Here is a 26,915-nt window from a genome sequence, read left to right as displayed (position 1 = left end):
TCTCTTCTCTTCTCTTCTCTTCTCTTCTCTTCTCTTCTCTTCCCTTTTCTCTCCTCTCCTCTCCTCTCCTCTCCTCTCCTCTCCTCTCCTCTCCTCTCCTCTCCTCTCCTCTCCTCTCCTCTCCTCTCCTCTCCTCTCCTCTCCTCTCCTCTCTCTCTCCTCTCCTCTCCTCTCCTCTCCTCTCCTCTCCTCTCCTCTCCTCTCCTCTCCTCTCCTCTCACGTGTCCAGAAAAGGCTCGGTTAGAGAGATCACAAACTGAAACCTGCATTTTATGTTAACAACATCAGAGTTCAGCATTCCAAGGATTTGGGAAAGATCCTAAAAACAAACATCCCAAACTCAGGAGGAAGTTCAACATTAATATAAAAGAAATCCAATATGTTGAAGTATGGAAATCAAAACAATTTCAGCTTTGCCCTGCAGTGACCCCATGCAATAAGAATACATTTATAATTAGATCACAGTGACGGTTGGAGCCCTAAATAAGAATAAACTGAGTTTTGAAGACCTCCAGATTTACTGTATTGTTACTATGTTTTTCCCCCATGTGTTGCCAGAATAATACTGAGTTTCTTAAAGGATCAACTCCAAAATGAATGTCAACTCATAAATTGCCTGCTTTACCTGTAAATTGGCAGAAAACACCACCACTGCTTAAAACTGTCATGTTGTTGCCTCTTCCCATAGCAGAACAGATCAGCAGATGGTGGGTCTGAAGAGTGAGGCTTATGGCTGGAATCCATCTGAAGCACACTGGAACACAAAGAGATCTCTGCAGCCATGTCCCTAGTCAGCCTGCTGGCACACCTTGCCGACTGCTTAGGGAAAACATCCTGGGCACCTCTAAAACTGAGCTTTTTAGCTCAGGGACATGTGACTCTCAATTCAGCTTCTGTTTTCCTGAATTTGTAAAAAGGCTTTCTCCATTTGCTGAATGCCTTCTCTGCAAACCCCAGCACCAGGATTCCTCCCGTGTAAACACAATTCAGCAATAGCGTGGTTCAGTTTCCTAGTGAGATGCTGAGTACCTGAAAACTTAGTATCATCCAGAGCTATTATATGAGAGCTAGACTCCAGCTTGGCTTTAGAGGCAACTTGTATCATGGGATGGAAATTTAGGAGTAGTTCATGTCTGTAAGTGACCAAAAATGACAGCTGGATTTAGACCAGCTGAGGCCATTGAGGGTTATTTACTCATCTCTCCATGCTGTGCAGTCAGTTATTATACGCAAAATTTTTACAAGGAAAAAGTTTGTGAGGCTGGATGGCCCAGAGTTTAACACAGTGAAACAAAAATGGCAGCACAGTTTCTCTAAAACACAGGCTATTTTCACTTCCCATCTGAAGTTCTACTTTATTCAAAAGGATTATGGCCACGTGTGCATAGAAGACACTAGACATATTTGTGCTGCTACGCATGAGATTGCAAGCAGCGAGCACCATGGTACATGCTGTAGTATTTACATGTGGTTCTTGCAGCCTGCAAACACAAACTTTTCCTAAAATGCCATTCCTTCTAGAAAACTGCCTGTCTTTGTGAGTCCTCTGGTAAAATGCTCCCCAGATAGATCATTGTCCCTTACCCTGAAGGAGGAGAGACAAGAATAGGAAGATGATGTTTTGGGAGCAAGAAAACCAAAGACGACAGTTGTCTATTTTCAGATTTTTTTGGAACATCGTATTCTTCAGGCCTGAACTCCTTGGGCAAACCAGATTTGAATTGGCAAATGGGTCTGCAGGCTTCTAGGCTGGGAACAGGCTGAGCTGCCACATAAAGCCCATTTCTCTAGAACATAGGCAATAAAATGTATGTATCCAGAGAAGTGGATCGGTCTGTCAATATGTCCCCAGAATCTGCTCCAATCTTCTGATTTACTAGAGAAAAGACCGAGATGGTGTCCAAATTCCATCCTTCAGGAATCACCATAAAAATATTGAAGCTCTCTGAAAGAGGAGAATATACAGTATACAATATATTCTTGCTTGCTCCAAGTTCCACTGGTGTGAGGGCAGCTCTGCCCTTCTCCATGGCTAGCGAGAATAAGCACTGAGCTCAGCTTTGCCCTTGTTACTCGACTCCTAGGTTTTGTGCTGCCCCGACTCAGCTCGGCAGCCTCGCTCTGTCTGGTTGTGAGAAAGAGCAGAGCTCCCCCTTCCCCCTCTCCTCCCTGCACTCTGGCAAAGAATGGTGCGTGGGAGGACCTCGTGGCGGATGCTCGGAGACTGCAGCACTCATAATGACTAGTCACTTACAAAAGACATGTTAGCGATACTATCACTAATGCTTTATATGACTATTTCTATTCATGTCTAGGTCTCTGAATGAGATCCTATCAGCTTTGCACAAGGGACCAAACAAACACTAGCAATACCCATGACTAATCAATAGTAAATATTAATAATAGCTAGTACACTGATAACAATAATAAACATTAGTGATAACACAGCCTGCCTGAAAATGCTTCTGACAGAGGGAGGGAAGGAGGGGGGCACAAAGGATGGGTCATTCACAAGGTCCCTGGGCAGGTCTGACCTGGGGCTTGGAACTGAGTGATGACTCCTGCCACCAGGGCTTTGTCCTACTGGGCCACACTGCCCCAGCCCCTGGGCCAAATGGGAAGATCAAATTAAATAGGTCTCAGCTTTTCCAGCTCCATCCTGCCATCCTCTTCCTGACCTGCCTAGCACAACTGTTGGGTAACGCCTTGCTCAGGGACCATGCACATCAGCTAGTCTTTGTCTTGGGGGAAAGGGAAGCACATAGCCTTGAAGAGATGGGGGGGAAAAAAGGGAAAAATTGGGGAAAAGCTTTTATCTATCAATCATCAGGCTCACAGCAACCTATAAAACATAACCATATCCAACAGAAAATAGAAGCAATCTGAGTAAGTGTGAAATGCAGAAGTGTTCTTTCATAGCAATAACAGCAAAAAGGTTTATTTGTTAATGATTCAATAGCAATTAAAAAGCTATCTGTTGAGCCCAATTACTTAAAGATTAATTTCTGTGCTAACATTTCTATAGACAAGTGATATGTATTTAAAAGGTGCATGTCAAAAAAATCAAAGTTTGCCTGACACAGACAAATTTCAGCCTCAGCTTAATTTCGAGTATTTTCTTCTCAGCACTTGAGAAGAAACCAGACATAGAGAAGATCTGTATTTCAGTGAGTATAAAAACGAGGAATGTGGGAATATCCATGGAAATAAGGGGAAACGAGGGCCATGCGCATGGGCCCTCTCGACTACAGACTTTTCTATGGAGTTACAAGTAAACGCTTCCTTTATGTTCTTCTTATGTAATGACAAGGGAAAGCATTTTCATTCATGAATGGAAATGTTTATGACATTTGTGGTCTAGTAATTTCCCTTTACAATCATCCTTCATATCTCTGGAAATCTCCTACAATTTCAGCCATATTCCTGATATTATTTTCAGTTCTTTCTGTATAATTTCACGTCACCTCCTTTAATATTTTTTTCCAGTCTATTAACCACTTGAAAAATGAGAAAGCTTTACCTAGCACTTTGCATTGGGAGTATGAATACCATAACACCTGAAAGCACATGAACTGTTGCCCAAATGCCATTCTGTAGCATTTAAAGAAAAATCTCACATTTAGCTGTAACACTGCAAACCAACAAGATTTTAAGCCAAGGCTACAAAAAGCTTTTTTTTGTGTTCTTTTTAACAAAACACTTCCGTGGAGAAAGCCTTTCTGCCAAGGGTATACCCTGCTTTTTTGACAGTGCCCAGTTCACAAGATAACACATTTCAGTGCTAGTTTGAAGGAGAGCTATTACTTCAGTGCTTTGGAAATATTCACAATAGCACACAGCTGTTTTCGCTGGAGTTGACTTTCACAACACTGTAATGGCAGTTAAAACTGTACAAAAAATCCTTGCACAGGATGTAATCAACCTCAAATCTACAGAGAAACATTGAGAAACTGCTTTTCAGTGCCAAGAAAAACAAGTCATTTACAACAAGCTCTTCCTAATGTCCACTCAGCTCAACCCAAATGAGACATGTTTCTCAAAACGAAAGTAGGGCAGACCAGAGAAGAAAAAACCCTTGACTATTTTTATGAATTTTTCTAAATAGAAGCACAAAAAGACTCAGACACTGGAAACCATCACCGATCCCTCCTGCCCCTCTGTCTGCTGAAGCTCTATCATCAGTCAGCCTGTAAATCCAGTTCATGAGTGATACAATGCTTGTTTTCCAACATTTTTCTCTTGCCTCTTTCAGACATTTGGAAAATTTCTGTCCCTCCAGCGGCAAAACTGTTACATGTCATGTTCCTTACTCAGAGAGCTTAGCTGCTATCCAGCTTTTGGAGTCATCCTGTAGCCCCAGATTTACAGCTTTTCTCAGGATGTCAGTCTAACTGAATACCTAGGTGTTCCCAAGAAATTCTTGAATTGCTTTTCACTTACCCCAGCCGAGTCTCAGCAGTTGTGGGTAAAGCAGAATGGAAAAAAGCCCTCATATGATAGCGTCTCTAAATTTACCAGAAAGAAAGGAGCTGGGGTGCTTGTCCTTTAAGTGTCTCTAAAGATGGTTTGCATAGCTGGATCTCAGCTTATCTATGCTTTTCTGCTTTTGCTTCCATACATGGATCTGTTCCCAACAGTAACTTCAAGCTGTCGAAAAGAAGCTATCTGGCAGCTTTCAGCTTCATCTGACACATAAATGAGCGAAAATAAATAAATAATGATCTTTTCTGCTGGCTCCTTTTATTTTGATTTGCACCTCAGAACACCTTTTCTTTTTTTCCTTCTCCCCAGAGTAACATTTTGCTGTTTTCTCCAAAGTAACTCCTAGGTGAGGGCAAACAGAAATGACCAAGGCAGATTTCTCTTCTCCCTTTCCTGCAGGCTCCTATAATTTTATTCTCAGAAACTTTTTTTTCTTTTCCTTTGCTTTTCTTGTAGGTCAGGGTTTTGCATGTTTGCTACTTGGAAGCATGTCAAGGCAATATACATCATGTCTGTAACGAGGGAAGGTTAAGAGTCAAATTTTTGGAGAGGGAGAGAGATTATAGAAGACCCATGTGACTGTTCCCAGATTAGCAGCAGTAGCAGGAGTAAGCATTCCTCTGATGTTACAGTAGCCACTGTGGGACATGCCTGAAACACTGAAGAGTGGAAGCTGCAGTCTGGAAGCTCCTTGCAGATGCATTTATGAATAAATCACTCTTCGTTCTCCTTCCTACCTACCATACTTCCTAGATTTCAGTTTCAGAAAGGGCTGATTAAAGACAAAAATGTGCACAGGGAGCCCTGCGTCACAGGTCAGGAAGGTAGTCGTATAATTAACCTTAACTCTGCTCTTTGTTATCTCTGCTGTACAAATGGGAATGTTAAGGGCTCCAGTGAAAGAGCAAGATCAAATATATATCATTATTATTGCATGTTATAGTGGCAACTGGGAGTAAAGAAGATATTAGGGACCTAATCGATTGCTTCAGACTGGGCTCCCTGGATGAAAGAAAACTGGTGAAAGACATATTCAGGCACTTAGATATCTAAGGATGAATGTAAGTGTCCATATTCAGGCCACTTGCATTGGAAATGCCATCCTCAAACTTGGTGTTGATTTGTTGCAGGAGAAGGAAACTCCTTGTATATTCCTACACACAAATGACCTTGGCTGTTTGAGATTTTTCCTAAACATCTGTTGAAAACTTGGCAGAATAGAAGTTTTTTTAAGGACTCACCAGCTCCACCTCTACAATTAATGATAAACTACACTATTTCACTATTATGTTACTAATTACCAATTAGAGATACTGCTTCAAATGGCATATTTGACTCCTGCTGATTGGTGTCTCAGAAATTGGAGGGGATGTGTGTGTGTGTGTGTGTGTGTGTGTGTATAGATGGGGATTCTGGGAGGTCTCCAGCATCTACCCGGCATCCAGAACGAAGACAGCTGCCCTGGGAGCACACCCCTGCATCCCAGAGCAAGCAGAAGCCCTATGGAAGCATGAAACAGGCAGCAAAAGGAATCAGCTGCGAAAGATGCGTAAGTATGAAGGGGACTCTCCAGTTTCTAGCACGCCAGCCAAATGATCAATGCCGGTTGGTTGGGGTGGTGGGAAGTAATGGGAGGAGAAAAATCCCTTCTGGAAATCTGTCCTGGGGTTTCTCCAGCCTTTCAAGAGCAGGAGCCAAGCTCATCCTAGGAGGGTGCTTGAATGGGAATATATGCTGCTGTTGCCTGTCAGGCACCCTTGGTGACTCAGGAGGTCTATGCTCTAGTACAAATAAGAACCTGATTCAGCAAAGGATTTAAATTCCTGCTTAATTTTAAATATTGAGTAATACTTTTGACTTCCCTGGGGTTATTAATGTGATTATATTTCTATGCTTTACTAGGTTGTTCAGATATGGACGTGAAGCTGCCACAAAGCAGCATAAAAAAGAAACAAGATTTGACACTAATGTGAGTGTATTTGTGTTTCACAGGTCTCTTGACTTCCATGAATTGCTCCTAAGAAGTCTTAGGGCTAACCAAAATGGGCTAATGAAAGCAAGACTCTTGCTTCAATTCATTGCATGTGTCCTTCTTCCTATGAAGGAAATGTTGAAAACCCCAGGTGTGCATAACAGAAGAAAAACGTATGTGGCTTTGAGAATAACATGATAATGCTGCACTCAGTTTTGGTAAGCACAAGGCCAAGGAGGTAGGCTGTATTCTGGCTTTGATTTGCCCTTCTGCACAGCTGCCACGTGTCACCCTCTGGATGAGTGACACCACCCCCTTTGAACTCTGCTTCTTACACAGAGTGGCCAAAGAGCTTCTCATATTTTCCATTGAGAGCTTTTCCATTTGTCCATGCTGGGAGAGGTGAAGTTTGTATCAGGGCATGTGGATGATAAGGTGAAAGACATTTTCCTAAAGCAAAAGAAAAAATAGGCAGCGGTGTTGCCGAGCACCGAGTAGGCCACAGGGAGATGGAAATAAGACGCCACTGACCTTCATGCCCACTGACTTATCTCCTCCTCCCCAAAACAAGCAGGACAGAGGGAGAAAGTCCATCTTTGGTGGTGAGACACGTGAGGACATCAGCATCTCTGCTTGGTCTGGCACCAGACAGATTTGCAGAAGTGCTGGTGAGCGCAGCCCTGGGATCAGGACCGGTGCCTGCACCAGACGAGGGTGGTTGGGCTTCGACTGCTGAGACCCGGTCCCCCTATGAGGATCTCCCCATCCACCCTGGTTCCCTCCCAGGGCTGCACACTCTCCTGGGGAAAATCCTCCTCAGCTTTTCACTCAGCAACTAGGTGCTGCATCTCCAGGATTTTGTTGCAGGAGGTTGTGCTTTTTTGTGCCGTCCGTCCTCTGCCTGTCACAGTCAATGCTGTAGCCTTGAGATGAAACGGGGCCTTGGTCTTCAGAGCCACTAGTGATCTTTCCCATGCTGTACGCTGCAGTTTCAAGCCACCAAAGAGGTGTTGAAGTGTCTCTTATGAATATCAATGTGAATTTCGCAAGAGTGATTTAAATATAGCTGCCTGCTTTCCTGGGAGACCCTGTAGCTGTATTCTCACTGCAGCAAAAGCTGCACCATATGCCCAGCATTTGCAGCCATTTCCCAAAGACTGCCAGGGACTTATTATTCTGCATTTGGCTTGCACAGGGTTCCAAAATGCTTGCTGGGGAGAAAGGGTGGAGGGGCAGACTGCAGCTGATGTCTTCAACATGTTCGGATGTGCTGCTCAGGTGCATTTATGTAGCATTACGTGCTATGAAAGCTGGACGCACCTCTGAGGAACCTGATCCCATGTGGAAGTCAGCCCAACTTTGAGCAGAGGCTGGACCTCCAGAGGTCCCTCACAACCTAAATTATTCTGTGATTCAGTGAGAAACTCAGTTTAGGATATAGTCATATGGCAGAGGAATAGCAAGGAAATCTGAACTCGTAGGGCACATGGGTCATTTTCTGTCTTCCTGTTGTTTTTTGTGACTATCTTACAAACTCTTTGAGCATGGTCCATCTCTCATTCCACATACACAGCTTGTCTCCAATGTTGCTTGGACCTTACTGACTGCAAGTGAAAATCCACTATTTTTCCCTTTTTTTAAAGCAAAGTGATTAAAATGCAGTTGGGCCTGTGCCCAGGTAAAGTACAAGAAAGTCAGGCAGCCATTCTTTCCTTGTGTTAAGTATGTAAAGCTTTGCAAGTGAATAAGACTTTTTCTGTTTAGGGTAAGCAAATACGCCTCAAACCTGGGGAGTGTCCAATTCTTAGTGATCATTAAGTGATTGTTTATTTCACCAACGCATAAATTATTGTGCCTTCAGGACAAAGCTAATAGAAAAAATGCTAATTAGTGCTGGTCAGAAATTTTCCAGTGGAACATTTTTCTGTCAGAAACTCTCCTGATTAGTCAAAGTGGAAATGTTCCAGAAGAACATGTTGATTTTGCTGAATCTCCAGTACCACATGGTGAGCTGACGTGGGGTGGGAGTAAGGAAAGAGGGAATCCATCAAAACCCTCTTGCTGATCCCCTGCCAATTTATTTGTCTGCAAGCCTTGTGGCAGCACTAGGGATTGGAGTTTGGGGCAATCTACCATGCAGACAACATCCTGGTGAACAAATCCTGAAAATTCCTGGTTCCTGGATGGGAGTGGCAGATACAGAAATCAGGGAGCCTGCCTCATCTCCCCAGCTCCCTGTCACTGGACACCAGCCCGGGAACATGCACACAAAATGGCATACCAACATTTCCAAATGAGATACTTCAGTCAGCTAAATTGAACCTTGTCCTTGGCTTTCAAAAGAGAAGACTTGAATTTTCTTCTGGGATTTTTGCTGGAAGAGAAGGAGGAGCTGGTCTGATACTAGCTGTGTTCATTTGGACTCAGGTTTCTACAGGTGTATCTTCTCCATCCCTGACATGTAAAATCTGCATGCAGTGCTTTTTTTCACCTCACACTTTCCTGCCTTCTGGCAGAGCTGCCTCTGAAGGTGGAGAGATGAGGATCACAGCAGCCTGGTCCCCATGATATTCCTAAATTCAGAAACAGACACATGGGCTCCAATTTGCATGTAATTTGAGACACTTGAGGGCTCTATGGTAAGACTGGAACTGAAAAGCCCATGAGCACTGGGCTTCTGTGGCGGTAATTGGAGGAGTCTGCTGATATCAGCTCACCCTGGACCTGCACTGCAGGACTTGGAGACCACACATGCAATCAGCAGCATGCTTAGATGGTGCATGCGTCATTGTATGTTTGCTTCTGGCTCTGCTTGTGCCTGCTAACTCCTTTGCTCCATTTCTGCTGAAATCACCCTAGCTCTTTGGACTTCCACTTTTCCCTCCTGCAAATAACACCCCTGGAACTGAGCACCCTTAGCTAGTACCATCTCTTCAGATCCTAGGGCTGGCAGAACATGGCTCTAATGCTGATCAGAATACTGCAGTAACCAGGACTAAGGATACCCTGAATTGCCAAGCATTAATATTTGATGCATTTCAATATTTAAAGAGCTTGATAAGATAATTTAAGGAACACTGCTGCTTTTTAAATTATTTGTAGACAATTTATAATGGAGCAAATCCACTTGGAATGAACAATATTTTGGCTAGGGTAGATGTATGGCTCAGACAGCTGCCTACATTTATTTAAAACATCAGTGAGATGACAACTTTGAAATTCTCTGCTAGAAACCTCAGGTCTCAACAGGCCATATTCCCAGTCAGCATAAGATCTAGGTGATGCCTTAACACTGGTTGCAATTTTGTTGAAGGAAAGTTTTGGCTTTGGAAATAAAGTAAAAGAGACAGAGGGTTTCCCTGAAAGTTTTGTTTTCAGTGAAAATATTTGGGTTGTCATCTAAAACTTGAAAACCACAGCTGGAAAAAAATGAACTGCTGGTTGCCAAGAAAGAACTAAAAACGCTGCTGCCTTTTTTTCTTGATTTATTTGTTTTCCTGGAAACATCCTGGCGGCAGCAGTTTACACCTGATCAGGATCAGTCCCAATACTGATAGCACTGTCACTTACTTGATAAAAGCTGTATGAGTCTGCACAGAGTTCACTGTGGCAGTCACATCTCTCATACATATCACATAGCTGCTGTGTGCCTGAAGCAGAGGGCAGGGAGGCAATGGCACAATTCATGCAACATTAAAATGAGCTGCTTTATGTAATACAATATGCTTCAAACGCACCCAATGCACCACGGAAACTATGAGAGGGAAGCCAAGAAGCCTCTGTACAATAGCACAAACACAGACAAACAGTTTGTAAAGGACAGCACACTTGGTTATCAGTGAGGGAACATTCTGCATAAAACATCTCCTTTGTTTCTGATTTTCCCATCCTGATCACCAAGGGAGATCTCCAAGCGTGCCATCAAAAGGCGAGCCTGGGAGCAAAAATACATACCTGCGGTGGATCCTGGAAAACAGGAGGTGCTGGTTTTACAGTGCATAGGAATTTTCTCCAGCCACCCCTTGGAGGTCCAGAGAGAATCACCACACTTTCTTCCCTAACCACCTTTGGGGTCTAAGCCACTTCTTCACCTCCTTCCTCTCTGATACTCCTGTCTGCTGTCCAAACACCACCCTGTTCTCTCAGATTGTATGAGTCTAGGTACTTAAAAAAAATCATTCTCAACCTGCACTTGATGTGAAATGGAAAATGGAAAGTTCTCTTTTGCATGGCTTTTCCTGCAGTGAGCTTAGTCCAACTCACTGCCTCTGCCTACAAACCATGCCGTGCATATAGCCTCGGGTCTTTGCCAATCCTGCAATCCAGTTGCTTTATACAACCAGCACACAAGGGCAGTGCAGGTAGAGGATTACTCTGTGGTGGTGCTGACTGTTTCCTATGAAAACCAACCCATTGCTCCACAGATGCCTCAGCCGAGTGCATTAGCAACCGGCAGCTTGGTTTACAAGCAGAAGCTGGGTATCTCATTTGGTCTTTCTCTGTTCTGGTTCATTCCTGTGCAAAACAGAAATGATAAGACTTTGTTTCCACTGTTGTGTCTCTTTGGATTTAGGGGGCAAATTATGTCTGTTACTGGAGGTACAGAGGGACTTAGAACAGAAAAGTCTTATTCTGCTGGGTTTCTTGGTATGGTTATAACACAGTTAGGAAAAGCAATTCTTTTTTTCACCAGTGAAGCAGGTGGCACATGCAACAAGTGCAATGGCAGAAAAATTCATCTGTCCCAGAAAACATGAGCAAACATGACAGAAGTGTAGCAATGCAACAGTTGAAGGTTTCAAAATGTTCACAGTCTCATACTGGATGAAGGGAAGAGAGAGGCAGAAGAATGGAGTTGCACACTTCCAATCACAGCAAAGCACCTAGAAGCAGGCATCCAAGGGCAGGTTTTGTTCAGCCATGACTGAATGTCACTAGCACAGCTCTGCCAGTCATTCTGGAGCCAGAAGGGATTTTGGAGCCCTGAATGGTTGAATATTGTGAATTTCAGAAATTTCTCTGCTCTACACTTCACTTATGGCCTGATACTCCTTTGTCCTGAATAGGCAGGAGATGCCATCTTTTCGTTTCTTTCCCTGCCATGAAACCATGACCAGATCCACCCAGGCCAGTGGAGCTGCCAGGATAAAAGTAATGCTTTATATGAAGAAAGCTTGGTCACAGAATTCATCTGAAGTTGTCTGTCATCCTGGGAATCCCAGAGGTCATTTTTAGCCCTCTGGGATTAGGAAGGAGTTTTCCATCCTGTGGGAGGAGGAGTGTGGCTCAGGGGCTCCCCTTGCTTCTGCTGTCATGTCAGGGTGATGGGATTTTGACAACTTTTCTCCAGAGTGTTTTCGTTTCTGTTCATCAGCTTGTTGGTGTGATAACATTAATCAGCACTTCTGTGGAAACAGTGCTTTTGGAGACAAACATTGTAATCAGAATGAAGAGACACTGATGAGTATTGCTAAAATTAAAGAGCCTAAATTCAGCAAAATTGCTTTCACTGGGAAAATGTATTTTGATCCATAGCTGTTGTTATCCACTAGCTCCATGCTAGCTTGACAAAGCCAGGCATGCTCACAGTTGGAGGGAGTGGCACTCTGTGGGAGCCCCAGCAAAGATGTTCGTTGCACCTCACGTTTTCCCAGTGGTACTTTCCTCAGTGTGTCAGTGGTCTCCCTCTTATGCTGTCGTCTGGCCAGACACTTGCAGCAATCAGCTTTGGCTCCCAGAGGGAAGAGAGTCCAGAAAGAGAAAACACGGCTCATGCTTGTGCTGGAAGAACTGGCAGCTGCCTACTGCTTGCTGCAGCGCCCCTCATTCCACACCGTGCTGCCTGCTGAAGAGATTTGGGGTTTCTCCTTGGTGTTGTCAACCTCATATGGTCCACAGAGGTACCAGGGCTCTCTGTGACAGGGTCCCACCTGCAGAGTAGGGAGAGAAGTCTTGGGGTGACACCTGAATACCCTTGAGACAAGACATGCCACGTACACATACTCCATTGACCTTGCTATCTGATCTCTTACCGCCATCAGAGATGCATGCTATTAAATCCTTAGTGGAGGAAAGGCTTTTCCTAAGGCAGCCTGAGCCCTTCTTCCATCTCTGAGAGCCTCTCAGACAGTGCCTGCCCCTCTCCGTTCATGGTGCCCAGTGTTTCTCAGCTCTTGGTAGGCATGAGCACCTCACTATAGAAAAGCAGCCAGGTTGGGCATGCCACATGGTCCTGCTCCTCATCCTCTTGAACTCTCTGGCCTGCTCACTGCTGACCCTTCACCACAAATCCCAGCAGCCTCATGCCCCATTCCATTCAGGGAAGGGCAGTGGGAGACACCCTCCCAGCTTTGTTCATCTACCTTTTACCTCAGTCAAAAAAATGTCCCAATTATTTGGCATGCTGGTGACTTGCAGCATGTGACTGAGTGCAATGAGATCATGCACATGTTTGAAGACAAAGGGCAAACCTGAAACCTCCTATTAATGCTTTCCTTTTTGCAAAGGTCTCCCAGTGGAAAGGGTTTTCTCTGTTTTCCCTCTGGCAGCTCTGTGCTTCAGGCTCTGATCTCTCCTGGATGTGTGTAAGCCTTGCTAGAGGCGGCAGCTACAGCTATGGGGGCTGGAAAAGGGCAGTTCTTTGCACACCCCTGTTTCAATAGTACAAACTGGAGTAGGTAAATATTCAAATCCAGAGAGTGATGCAAGTGTGTAATGTCACTGCTAGTGTAACTAGAATCCGGTTATTTGTGCATGAACGTGACTAAATATTAAAGGAAGATATCTGTTTGCCCATAAACTTGTCAAGGGCGAAGCATTTCAGAAGTATTTCATGGCCTATAAAACTGAAATACAAAGACTTAAAGTATCACTTCCCACTGAAAAGCATGAAATGGCTCACATTGCCAATGCTAGGGCCATAAAGCTGCAAGCGCACAGCTCTGGGGCATCCAAAGCCTCTATTTTCCTACCCCTGCTCAGGAGAAGTGAGAGTTGCTTCAGCCTCCATGAGTGGCTTCCTGCTTTACCACCTCTCTGTAAAGAGTGAGGAAAGCAGAGGAGAAAGAATTTCTTACTGCTGGATATTACTGCTTATACTTCACACATTGTCACTTAATATTGTTAATGCAGTTCATACAACACAGGACAGATTTAATATGCAATTAATATAATTACTAGGTAATCATTAATAATTTCCTGCATGTTCTCAGGGGTCTGAAAGCAAGCCCCAGGCTGGCAGAGCAGCAGTTCTACACAGCATGTCCGATCAATGATTACGTTTCCTAATTTTTTTCCTTTCTCAAGACTATCTGCCCACAATGTTTGCTTCACTCTCAGTTGGAGGGCAGAAAGGGGAAGAAGGGAGCTGATTTTGCCTGTTGCTTCCTTTTGTACTGTCAGAAACATGGCCCAGCCACTTCTTTTTTTTGTGAGTCGATTAAATGGTGGCCTGTGGGCCCTCAGAAGTGAAAGACCTGCCTGGCCCTGGGTGAAGAAGTGGCTCCCCTCACCCGCCATGAACCATGCATTTGTGGGTGGGAAGATGTTGCTCAGGAGAGGACATTTCAGGAGCATCTCAGGCATCAGAGACAACTCTCATCTTCCCACTGCTGCTAATCAGTAATGATACCCAGAAGACCCTCGCCATGTGAGGCACAGCACTGGCCTTCACCGTGTCAGCACTGTCCCCAAGATCCCCACTCTTCTTGAGGCATAAAAAAAGGGATTATGTCAGCAGCCAGAGGAAAATAAGAAGATATTCTAGGAAATCTTTTTTCCCCATGGGGATGGTCAAACATGGGCATGGAAGCCCAGAGAGGCTGTAGGATCTCCATGAACCACTCAAATCTCAGCTGGACATGGCCCTGAGTAACCTCATCCAAGCCTGACCACAATCCCTTCCCACCTTAATTATTCTGTAACTCTCTGTATTTCCAAGATCCAAAGGTTTGATAGAGAAAGTTTTCTGGAACTGATGACTGTTGCTTACCCACCAGCAGGCTCAGGGCAGAGGCACAGAGCCACGCATTTCTTTCATGGGAGTGGGCTGGCTCCAGATTTACCCCCATGACAGACACCCTAATCTTTGCACTGTGTTTTGTCCTCTGCTAGTTTAATATTCAGGATTGGAAGGCAGTGGAGACAGAGATTGATCACTTAATACTTTAGCAGTGATTATTATGAATTCATTCATTTAAACTAATTTGGAATTTATTTTTCTTGCTTTTGAAGCCTGCCTTTGGATAGTTTAATAATGCCTTCGGATAGTCACTTCTAGTGACTGCAAAAATAAATATCTGACAGCTCCAGTTTAGCAATGTGTCATCTATATGGGTGTTTTCTGATGTATAATAATAAATACATGCTTGTTAGGAATATATGATCTATAAATCAAAATTTCCAAGGTCTTTGATTAGTCTTTGTGAGTGGTGTAAGGAATATTGCTTTCACCCTGTCACAAGCAATTCCTGCTCTGGGCTTTAGTAGCAAATACTGGCACTGAGGTCACAAACCAGTTTCTATTCAATCCCTTTTGTTTTCATTTCCCTATAACTTTCTGAGACATTCACCTCTGGGGCTAAAATTTTCCATGCTGAACCTCTGCCTTAGGAGGGTTTTAAACAGCAGTATTTTGGGAAGGAGAGTGCAGAGGGCAGTAAGAGGCATTATTTTCCTCTCCCTCCTATGGCAAGAACAGTGGGATAGCATTTGCAAAGTGGCATGAAAGTTCTCCTCTCCAAAGAGATGGATACAACCCACAGCTGGAAGGAGCTGGCTGAGGCAGGCTTACAAGCACACAAAAAATATTGTATCAAGCATGAACTCAAAGGAGTTGCATGGGAAGTGGTGTGGTATAGCACCAGACCAAGACTCTATCCCTGCACAGGCAACGCCTGTTCTCATTTGTGGGCTGCTCCACTCCCCAGGCATCATTCCCAGGATGGGGATTGGGAAGGGGGCTGGGACATCTCCAAGAGAGCATAGAAGTCTCAGGAAAATGCCTGGACCTCCCTGATACTAGTAGATCTTCTGTTTCTGTTTTACTCTACAGGAAAGGTCGGAAGGAGGATCCAGGGAACTACAGGCCTGTCAGCCTGACCTCGGTGCCGGGTAAGGTCATGGAGCAGATCATCTTGAGTGCCATCACTTGGCACATGCGGGACAACTAGGGGATCAGGCCCAGCCAGAATGGGTTCATGAAGGGAAGATCCTGCTTGACCAACCTGATCTCCTTCTATGACAAGGTGACCTGCTTAGTGGATGAGGGGAAGGCTGTGGATATTGTCTACCTGGACTTTAGTAAGGCCTTTGACACTGTCTCCCACAGCATTCTCCTGGAGAAACTGACTGCTCACAGCTTGGATAAGTGCACTCTCTGCTGGGTAAAAAACGGGCCAAATGGCCGAGCCCAGAGAGTGATGGAGTCAAATCCAGTTGGCGACTGGTCACGAGTGGTGTCCCCCAGGGCTCAGTATGGGGCCCAGTCCTGTTCAATATCTTCATTGATGATCTGGATGAGGGGACTGAGTGCACCCTCAGTAAGTTTGCCGATGACACCGCGTTGGGTGGAAGTGTTGATGTGCTGGAGGGTAGGAAGGCCCTACAGAGGGATCTGGACAGGCTGGATTGATGGGCAGAGGCCGACTGTATGAGATTCAACAAGGCTAAGTGCCGGGTCTATCTTGCTGTATGCAAGTCTGCCTGCACATATAGATCAGGGTTGCAGCCTGGAGGTTTATCCAGATGAGCTTTTATTCCAGTGTCCTGCCCTCCCTTCCCCTGGGTATGTTGTTTCCACTAATGAAGGTGATGCTAATTAACAAAAGGTCTTTGTAAAAGTTAGCTCTTGGTTTAGAAAAGGCCCACCGTACCTCCCAAGAGCATTCATTTCTTCAGAACTGTTTTAGATTTTTTTTCACTTCTAACCTTATTTTTGTGCTATGCTCTGAAAAAGTCTGGTTCAGCCTGAAAAAACCTGGCTGGCAGAGATGGCATCTTTGCTGATATCTCTGCTCTCTGCTGGCAAAGCAGTTGCAGTTTGATGTTTGTCTCCCTGCCTGTCCACTCCCCACAATTATGCCTGGTTAACAGTGCTGCTGTGCCACAGCTTCCTTGGTGTCATGTCCTGACTTGGAGGAGATTAAATAGCACAAGCAGCTGAGGATGCATGGATGTGCGCCTAAGAAGGAAAACGGAAAGAATTAGTTTTTATGGTTTGTTAAGTACAGTGACATACTGAGGCCTGTCTAGAAAAGCTGGAACAGCTGGCTTTTAGATAACTTCAGTCATTTTAAGGCCACCTTTATGCAGAGTTTAGTAGCCTGTTTTAATTCTTGATGGTCTGTCAGGTGGAGGCCGTTGGCTGTTCTGTTGTATAGCATTAGGTGTTTGGTCCAGGTGGACTCCTGGATATGCTGGTGGGTAGATACCTGTGGTGTCTCTAGTCCAGTGGGTGCCTTACTGAGGAGTCTGGACACATATAAAAAGTGCATACGATTTCTGAGTCTATCCATTTCTAGCATTTATGGCTATCTGTACAGTGCAAGAACTGAGGCAGATTCAGTTGCAGCCCATTGTAAAATGTATCTGATGACCAGCCATCTCTTAGGGAAATCTGACTCAATGCCATGTAGGCAGATTGGGTTAGAGGGTAGGTACCAAAAAACCTCCAGTAGTGCCCAGCATGTTTATGACCATGGGTTAGTCCTCCTGGAAACCTGAGTGACCACATAGCATGTTTTCTTCTGTGGCATCAGGTTTGCCAGTTCAAATGAGAAGATGTGATATCTTCAGACATGGATTTAGCAAGACAATAAAAAAATCTGCATAAAACCGTACACTTTTTGCAACGGAATTATGCCTTTAGCTAAATTCTAGCCTTAGCTTAAAGTGTAGTGAGGTCTTCTGGATTAAACTTGTCTTTTCAAGCCCATATAGTTATTCTTAGTGGTTTAAGCTCATAAAGGTTGCCAGAAGTGTAAGGATTCTGATTTAAAAACATCCAAGCAATTTAATGTCTGTGCTTCCAGTGTATCTGGAAGCAGTGACAGATTCTTAATAATTTCAACTCCGTTGCAGAGCTATACTGCAATGTGATCCTGCTAAAGCTTCCTATCTGCCTGGAAATGAGTCAACTGGTGCTATGACAAGCATGGGAGCAGCCGGTGTACTGTTGGCATCAGCTGGAGTGTCTCTACAGAATGAACATATGTTCTCCAGTGCAGCCACTTCATTCGCTGTTCCCTTGTTAATTTTTATGGTATGATTTTTTCCCAGCCTTAATTAAGAACATTGACTTTTTGAGAGGTTTTTTAATTTTCCCTTATCTATCTGTGGGGTCAGCAAAGGGCAGATGATAGGAGGTAGAAGATTTCATTGATGAAACTAATGAGATTTTTCATGTCCTACCTGAGAAGGAAACTGGAATAAGGACACTAGTAACTCAAGCAATGTTCTGAAAGATCTTAATGATTGGCAGGTTGTTAAATTTGCATTCCTGCTATCTGGTAAAGGGGGAAGAAAATTAGATGGAGTTACATTAGGCTGATGAATAAATCTCTAAAGACTGCAGAGTCCTCAGTTTAGCTCAGAAATGTTCTGCAAACTTGGTGGTAGCACTGGGTATTGCCGGGGACTTGATCTACCACGCACTTTAGTAAGAAATCATAATAAAGAACAGAACTAGTGGGGACATGGCAATAAGAAAGGAGTTGTGATGAAGCTAGAAGGAAAGCATATTAATAAATGTTTTGAAAGGTAGAGGAGGAATAAATGCTTATTTTCTCCATGGGGAGAAAATGTGGAATCTCCTGCATGTCTTTGAAAGGGATCTAGGAGAAGGTGGCCAAGCTTGCTGCTGATACAGACCTGTTCTGGATGGTCCAAACTAACTGAGGAGCTGCAGAATGATCTTGCAAATAAAATTCACTTTATTTAATGGCAAAATGATGTCTGTGCGTGGGGGAAGCCTTCAATATGCTTATGTGCTGTTTGTCTCTAAATTATCATGTACCATTTACAAAGAGGATCTGAGGATTTGTGAGACATTGTGTATAGCGCTCTGAAAACATCAATTCACAGCTCAGCGTGGTCAAAAAGGCAAATGGGATGTGAGTAATTATTAGGAAAGATACCCAGAGAAAACCAGACAACATTGTTACCCTGCTGTATAAACCCCACATGTGCATCAAACTTGCACATGGCATGAAGCTTTGTGCACTCGGTCTCCGAGAATATAATGTGAGCAATGAAGGGACAGGAAGAGGGGATTTGGGAACCAAGGTATGGGTGAATGCTCTTTAAGAAGAGTTTAAATATGACTGGAAAGAAAACAACTGAAAGGGCTGTGATCAAGTCCGCCATGTTAATGAAAAAGAGTGAGATCAGGGAAACAGCAGATGCTGCTTCTCATAACTCAAAAATGTTCAAAGATTTTTTAAGAAGCAATATTAAAACAAACTGAAGTAAGGTTCCTTTTGCATGGGTCCTTTGTTGCATAACAAAGTTGTGGAGCTCCCTGCCAGAAAACACTGAACAGACTTAAAAATCTAAATGAGAGAAAGCTTAAAAAAAAAATTAGAAAACTCTTCCAGAGTTGATCTGTCAAAGGTTGTTTAACACGACAGTAGCTACTACGGCCTACACTGTGGGCTAACATGCTGGGCAAATATGGCAAGGAAGATCTGTTTGTGTGGTGTCTCCCCTAGAATTTGCCCCTGACAGCATGTTATCACACAAAGTGCAGAGAGATGTATGATGACTATGTCTGGTCTGTATACCTGCTGAAAGAATAACTTTTCTCCCTGTGTATTTTCCTTCCTGCCATTGAGTCTTCAGGCTGTTCAGAGAGGGGCTGTGTCACTACATGAATTTACAGAAATAAGCATGTAGGAACCCTGTTTTGGTTGGACTCTCCATTTTAATTCCTCCAAAGGATAATGACAATGTGGCATACAAGGACAGGTGATAGTCAGATATTTGCAGTATATTTGAGACAATAAAGTCTATTTTGTTCTACATAATCTCAAGAGCCCAAGTACAAGATGTCTTGCAGTCAGCATTTTCCATGTGCCCCTGAATGACTTGGAACAAGAATGTGAAATGTGATTTAACAGTTTCAATGCTTGTCCTCAAAAGTGGTGGCATTTTGGTGTCATGGGATCCCATCGTGTGTATTTTTTCCTGAGCCTGGGTATCTTCCGGAGTGAAAGCACTTTGCGCATTGTGAGTTACTCTAGCAGTGATTGCTTTCACTGCTACAGTGAAAGTGAGAAAATTTCTTTTTATTTCTACCACTTGCTAATCCTGTTTTGGCTGGTGCAGCCCCTGCAAAGAGCTCTCTCCATGGAATGTGTTACTCAGAAATGATCCGTACTATTGGTGAGATTCAGGAAGTGCTTTGATCTGTTTTATGAAGTGCTTCACTTGCAAAGCAAACCTGGTGAGCCTTTACTGTCTTCCAATTTGGTGGAAAGGAGAAAAAACTTAGCTCTTTGATTTTATGCCTTTGCCTGACATGGACAATTTTGCCTCTTGTATATTTACTAGTCTTCAACCTGAGAAGTTTTAAAAGTCAGTGTTTCTCAGTACAAGCTGAACTCCCATGGCTCAGCATCAGGTGAATATATTGGGGATGCCTTCCAGACCGTCCCTGGTCTTTGTGGTGGGTGGCAGAAGAGCTAGGAGTGCATACAGAGATCGAATGAGTTATTTGACTGTTTAAAGAGGAAATTGGGAGAAGGATGGAGCTGGCTGGTGAGCTCACAAATGAACCACATAGGAGTTGCTGTATCATTCAGTGTCTAGCACCAGCTGCTTCAAAAGGAAGGTCAAGTTTGCAGCTGTGGACTCCAGCAACTTCTCTAGTTTGGGAGAAAGCAAATTTGGGGTAGGGCTTTCAAAAGATGGGGACTTGTGTACCTCTGAGGGATGCAATAGCCCTTTTAATCCCTTGGATGGGCAGCAGTTGAAATCAGATCGCTTAGTGCTTTCTGCTGTAAGGCTGTCCCTGACTGTGGTTTAAGGAATTTAGTCTCAGTTTCTCCAGGCTACCTGTCATCTTCTGGATGCGTGATCATATTCACTGGTCTCTGTATAGCACAGCATTACTCTGTCAGGGAAGAGTTCAGCCCTGTTTCTGGAACAAGACAGACAGTGGTGGTGGTTTGTCCAAGCTTGGTCTGGCAATGAGCTGCTCTTTGTAGTGCAGGCAGGGCAGTTTAGCAGCTCTGCTACCATCCGTAGTCACCTGCCCCATTCCTGGCTCCTGTAAGCAGGGCTGCTGGGAAGGAAATGAGCCTGGGGCCTAGGATGTGGAAGACAATCCCAGGGAGGACAGAAGATGTGTGGACTTGGTTTTCTGAGAAACAGGAAGTCCAAGACTGCTATGGGTAAGCCAGCTGGTGCACTGGGTCTTTATTTACTGTCCCCTTTCCTCCTGTATGCTGTGTACTGGCTGTTGAGAAACAAATCCATAACTAAGATAGATACTGCAGTGGTTGGTTAGGATGGTAGGTAGCACATCTTGTTACTGAACATGAGCATAGGCATTGGTGGCAGGGGTAACAAAGTCCTGGAAGTCCCCCAGAGAAAGGGAGACTGTACTGCACAAGGTGGGGAGAGACGTGGGAGGGATTTTGGGTGGGAAGCAAAGGAAGGCTCTGAGGCTTTGAGGTGAAGGTGAGGACAGAGAGCTAGGAAAAGAGCATATGAGTAGAGGAAAAGATTGGGTCACCCAGGCTAGTTGGGAGGGAGGCTAGGATGGCTTGAGAAAAGAGACTGAATCAAAGTATCATAGACAGAGGTAAAATAAGAGGAGACAAGCCATGTGGAGGTGAGGGTAGGTGAGCCTGTGCCACTTCAAATGTGTTTTTTCTCCCCATAAACCTGAAAGGGAATCCCTGTTTGATTCTCTGGAGCCAAATCCCTATTATTCCTTCCATTTGATAAAATGGGAATAATATCACCTTGGTTAGTAATGGTGTGGTGAAAACAGGTGCATTTGTGTGGTGAAAGACTGTAATGACAAACTCTAGAGCTAGGGGAAACAAGCAAACTTGCCTGCAAAGTAGGCTTTGTGCTGTGTGGTAAGTAGCATCTAAAATTGTGGATGATGCAGAATGTTGAATTTTAAACTAGATGTGAGACCTTCATCTGTCTGGTCTGAACAAGACAAAAATCCTGTTGACAAAATAGATGTTTTACTTAAAAAAAGTACCCAAAACCTATCTAATACACACAGGAGGTGGTGACTTAGTGATGGATAGACTTGCAGATTCATTTCTGGGGACTTTTTTAGTTGTACTTTGAACTGGGAGAGATGCCAGGAGTCATAGCACCTCTTTCCATAAGTTGTGTTAGAAATCTAACTTAAAATATGCTCTAGATAGAAGAAAGGTTAAGCACTTTTAGAATATCTAAATATGTCTTATCTTCATGGTACAATAATTTATTATCAAGTCCTGCGCCTGGAGACAGAGGAACAAATTGTGCTGTTTCTGCTTTTCTGTTAATGGGCTCTGATTTCTGTCTGGTAGCTGTTCCATATGGCTTATTGCTTTTACTACCTTTTCCATATTAATAACATCCTTGCTTTTCTGACATATATTTCTTATGAGAGCTGTCAATTCCTCTTACCCTCATCAGTGAATAAGTCTGGCAAACATGTTTACGCACTGGATCAGATGCCAGTCCTTCAGAGCAAAATGAAACTAAAGTTACCACAGCTGGTGTCTGAATCTGCTGACACTGCATTCCCTTGGGAACAAGCTGATTTACTCAGTCTATATAGAGCCTTGTTAAGCAGAGAGCTGAGCCCAGGTCAGGAAATGAACAAGGCAGGGCCAAAGCATGATGCTGTGTGGTAGGTAGAAAAGAGACTTTAAACAAGAGCCCAGTGTCACTGGCATGGAGGAAAGGATTCCACAGTTCCCCTTTGGAGTCAACGGATGAAATGTACCCAAGGGCAAAGGCAATTATTCCCAGACACATTTGGATTTTAGACTACTCTTACACTTTGTTAATGGTCTAGGCTCTTTCTAGCACTGAATCGTGAAATCTTTGCAGACATAATTCTAATAGAGTTTCTTTACAGCACAGCAATTATGGTGATTGATATGGACAAATGTGATCTTGAAAGAGCAATAACGAGACAATATAGCCCAATACTAAAGAAAATGCATTTTGAAAATCAATTTTTGAAATGAGAATTGCAAGAAAAATCATGCAAATGTGTGTCTTTGTGCCTGGCTCTCCCATTTTTGTCTGGCTTTTGTTCTGCAAAACTTTTAGCAGTGACCTCAACCACACCGATGCGGATTATTACTCTCTCAGAAGGCTGTACTGTGACAGATGTGTTTACCTGCTTATACCAAAAGACTGGAAATATATTTTGCTGTGTAGTATCTTTTTAGAGGAAGTGAAAATGTTCTGGAACATGCTTAGCAGGATCAAGAGGAAAATGTGAATCCATTATGGGTACATAGATAAAAACTTCTCACTAAAAATTTGTGTGAGCAAAAGAGCAGAGAGCAGATACTTTACAGAAAAGCAAACCGGGCAAAGTTATACTGAACTGTGGGTCTGACTCAGCAAACATGTTTGCAAACACATTTTCCAAGTATTCACTTGGTGCTATAAACAACCAGTGCAGAAGAGAAATATGTGACCAGTTCTTTGTACATCTTTGTAAGCAGGAAACTGATCTGTAGCAATTTTCTCATTTATCACCAGCTTCTTTCCAAACTTCACTACCTCTGAAAGTTTGCTAACCTCAGACTGCTTTTCCTCCAGTGCTGAGTTACATGAGAAGGAATGTGGTGTTTTTTACTGATATTTGCGCAAGATGAAATCATCGTTACAGGCTTAGTGAAAATGTCAAGCTCTTCCCTTCTCCTGGAGTTTCTGACAGCTCCTGCTGTATAGGCTGCACTCCCCTCTGCTGGAGGGAAACTCGGTGCTCGGCAGGCAAGGTGCCTTGGGTTGCCAGTGGAAGACAGAAACCATGCTCTTTCTTCAGTGAGGGAGGTTTTCCTTCCACTGACTGGTGAAAAGCTCAGTGTGAGGCAGTAGATGCTGTGTCCTGTCCCTGGCAATGCACATGTGTGGTTTCACAACTGTATTTTTCTGGCATGGATTTCTTACTCTTGTCACTGTAAGATTTTTCTCTCTCAAATACTATATTTATCTTGATGCTTTGTCATGCTGCTGTCTCTGAACAGCAAGCATACATCTTCAGTGAGCTAGCTGCAGTATTTCCCTGATCTATGCCCTTTAGTAACCTTACTAGATTTTTCTTGCTGGTACGTATTAGTATACCTTTATCCAAATCATGGAAAGATTTCATATCATTTCCATCTCCTCAATGCATCTGGATATGTTTGGAGCTGCAGTGCTCCGGGATTTGAACTAGCATGAATCAGTGGTAGAGAAGATAGAGGCATACTCAGGAAATAGGAGTAGTTCTTTTATTTTAAGTTCTCAAGAAACTCGTGTACATCAGGAAAAAGTGATGCAACATGGGCCACCAAAATTTACCCTGTTACCAGATACTGGGATCGCAACAGGTCCATCTGACTCCAGCAAAACACGCCAGGTAGTTTTGAAGGTGCCAAGCACTGCGGATTTGTCCATTGCTCTTGACTGTACTTACTGTAATCTGCCAGGGAAAAAAAGACAGCATCAGTTTCTAGTTTTCTGTTGGCAGAAGGATCTTTAGCCTGCTGGAAGAAAGAGCACATTAGTTCCCACTGTCTTCTGATGATGGTACCTCTAGCTAGCAATGGTGGGGACCACTTCACACAGGCTGTCTTTCCTGATGCATCCAGGTTTTGAGGAGCATCCATCACAATTGCTGATTCATCATTCGCTGTGTCCACAGTTTCCTTTTCTGTGGTTACAGCTGATCACTGAATGTCTGAGCGTGGCTGAAATTCCTGCGCAGGGACCAATGCTAAAGTAGAAGAGGCTAAATTGTATCCACTCATGCTAAAGCTACACTTTCTTTTGATTCAGACCAGAAAGCTCTGAAGGTCTCTTCCCTGTGGGACAAAAAGGGAAAGTCACAGTAGGACAGTGTATTTGGGATATGGCACTGGAGTCTGAATCAGGAGAATGTGGCCTTGATGATCAGATTTCTTGCTTTTGTTGGTACACCTCTCACCATTTGATTTATTTTAATGATGGTGTTTTTCATTAATGGTATGCCAAACTCAGCAAAGCAAACTGTGCTGGAATCTATTGTCCTTAGATCACCAGTCTGAGTTCAGGTGTTAGAAAGGATGGACACTACAAATAGGAAAACGGTGTCTTTTCACCAGAGTGATGTGCCGTAGCCTGACATTGAGACTTCCTGGAGCTTTCCTTAGTGCACTGCAAAAAATCTGTGGCATTGAAATAGTTATTAAGGAATTTCTTTAACCCATGTTGGCTTTCTGGTGTTGGAAACTCACTTGACACATATTGAATTATATTGGAATATTGCCGTTACTATACTGAAAACTAGATTGGACCCTTTTTCCTTAACATCCATTTTGATAATCTTAAATAGTCTTAGAAATTGAGAAATAAGAGCACTATGTGACTAATTACAAATGAATCAGCACTTTTTACAGGGTCAGTAGGACAGCTGTGAATTACAAGAACCCTCTAACTGCCTGTTCTGCTTACTTGCACTGTGTTAGTAAGGAATTGCCTGAGAAATTGCTGCATTCAAATAAAACAAAGGGGAAAAGCAAGAAAGAGGAAAACAGTAATTACTGGATATTTTCAAAACTTGACTTGACAAAGGCATGATCAACCTGATCTGGTTTGAAGTTGCCCTGCTTTGAGCAGAGAGTTGGACTAGGGATTCTTGAAGCTGTTAATGATTCTGCAAATTTTGCTGAATAACTTCTCAAGCTAGGGTAGACTTTTTTTTTTCTAAAAACTCTTTCATGGCCTTTGGTTGTCTTGGATAGTGGAAGGAGTGAAGCAGAAGGCCAGGAGCTGTCTCAGATAGCCAGGTTCAGCTCAGTTCTAGTCTGGGGAAATCACAAACCTGGATATGATGCACGTAATCCCACTTCTTCAGTAAAAGGGAATATGGACCTCTGGCTGTGAAGGACTGTGCAGAATCCATGGTTGGAATGAAAACAGCAGCACCCCTGCTTCCAAATGATCCACAGATCTTGCAAGCAAAGAATATTGCAACCTTAATAGCAAACATTATTCAGCTGTATGTCAGCAGAGTTACATCTGATAATGGAGTTTTCAAAGCTAAATCAAAATTGGTCCCAAGAGAGAATTAATTTTGGGCTTTTCAACATAGAAAAAGAAATGAACCCATAGACATCCACTTACATAAAGTTTTACTTGGACATCACAAGTCTTCCTTCATAAACATTCCACAAATATTTCTTAATAGTTCTTAATATCTGTTGGAGGTTGCACAGGGGGTCTGTAAAATGCCTGAGATCTCAGAGGATGTGTGCCACACAACGTGCTGCTTTATTATTCTTTCAGCCTTTTCCCTTCTAAACCTTCCCAAAGCTTCCATAGTTTTGAAGACTGTCTACAGGAAGGAAAGGCTGAGCGACATTCTGTTTTTTTTTTTTTTTTTGTGGCACTGATGTCTTCAGGAGCAGAAAGTGGTAAGAGGCCGCTTGCTCCTCAGGAGAGCATTTGAAGGTAGAGAGCAAAGGCATGAGAATGCAGCCTGGCTGGATAGATTTCCAGGCCTAAGGATATATTTATACCAGCTTAACAATCAAGATGTGCAAGTTCCTTTTAAGGCAGGATATACCCTGAAACATCAGTTCTTTCTGAATATGTTCAAGTGCAGGAAAGGGCTCAGATACCTTTGGAGTGGACCATGCTTTTGAAACAGCTTGAGCCCAGCCAAAACATGATGCATGGGGGACTAAAAGAGGACAGCAGTGCAGTAAAAGGCACTGACTGAAGTCTGGTCAGCTGTGTGAGGTTGGAAATGCTCTGTTTGGGGTGTGGAAATAAAAGATGAGCCATGCCTGAGCTCTCAAAGCCATGCAGAGAATGAGAAGGCAGCAGCCTTCAAACATCAGGGAACAATTCCTCCTGCCGCATCCTCAGACCCTTCACACTTACTTTGTTTCCTCCTTCTCTGAAAATCAGCCACCTCTATTTTCCTGTGTGGCTTCTCTGCTCACTTCAGGAAGTTGAAGAGAAGTGCCATTAAATGACCAAAAGCACAACTTTTTCAAAACAGTTAATCCCAAATAAATTCAGATTCCAAGTCATGCTGTGTAAAAATGAGCACTTCCCTAATTTACTTGAAAACTGGAGCTTGTCCCCCATAAAGGAACAAGGACTTTCAAATTATTGAATAATGTGGACTGGTTTATTTATTTCCTTCTGCCATTTCAAAGGGCTCAAAGTAGGCTTGTGTTGTGGATTTTTTTCTTGGCACTCTTCTTGGGAGCTATTCTGGAAATACTTTACCTACTAA

Source organism: Platalea leucorodia (assembly GCF_965183815.1).
Source record: "Platalea leucorodia genome assembly, chromosome: 3".
Classification (NCBI taxonomy): domain Eukaryota; kingdom Metazoa; phylum Chordata; class Aves; order Pelecaniformes; family Threskiornithidae; genus Platalea; species Platalea leucorodia.
This window is presented reverse-complemented; position numbering follows the sequence as displayed.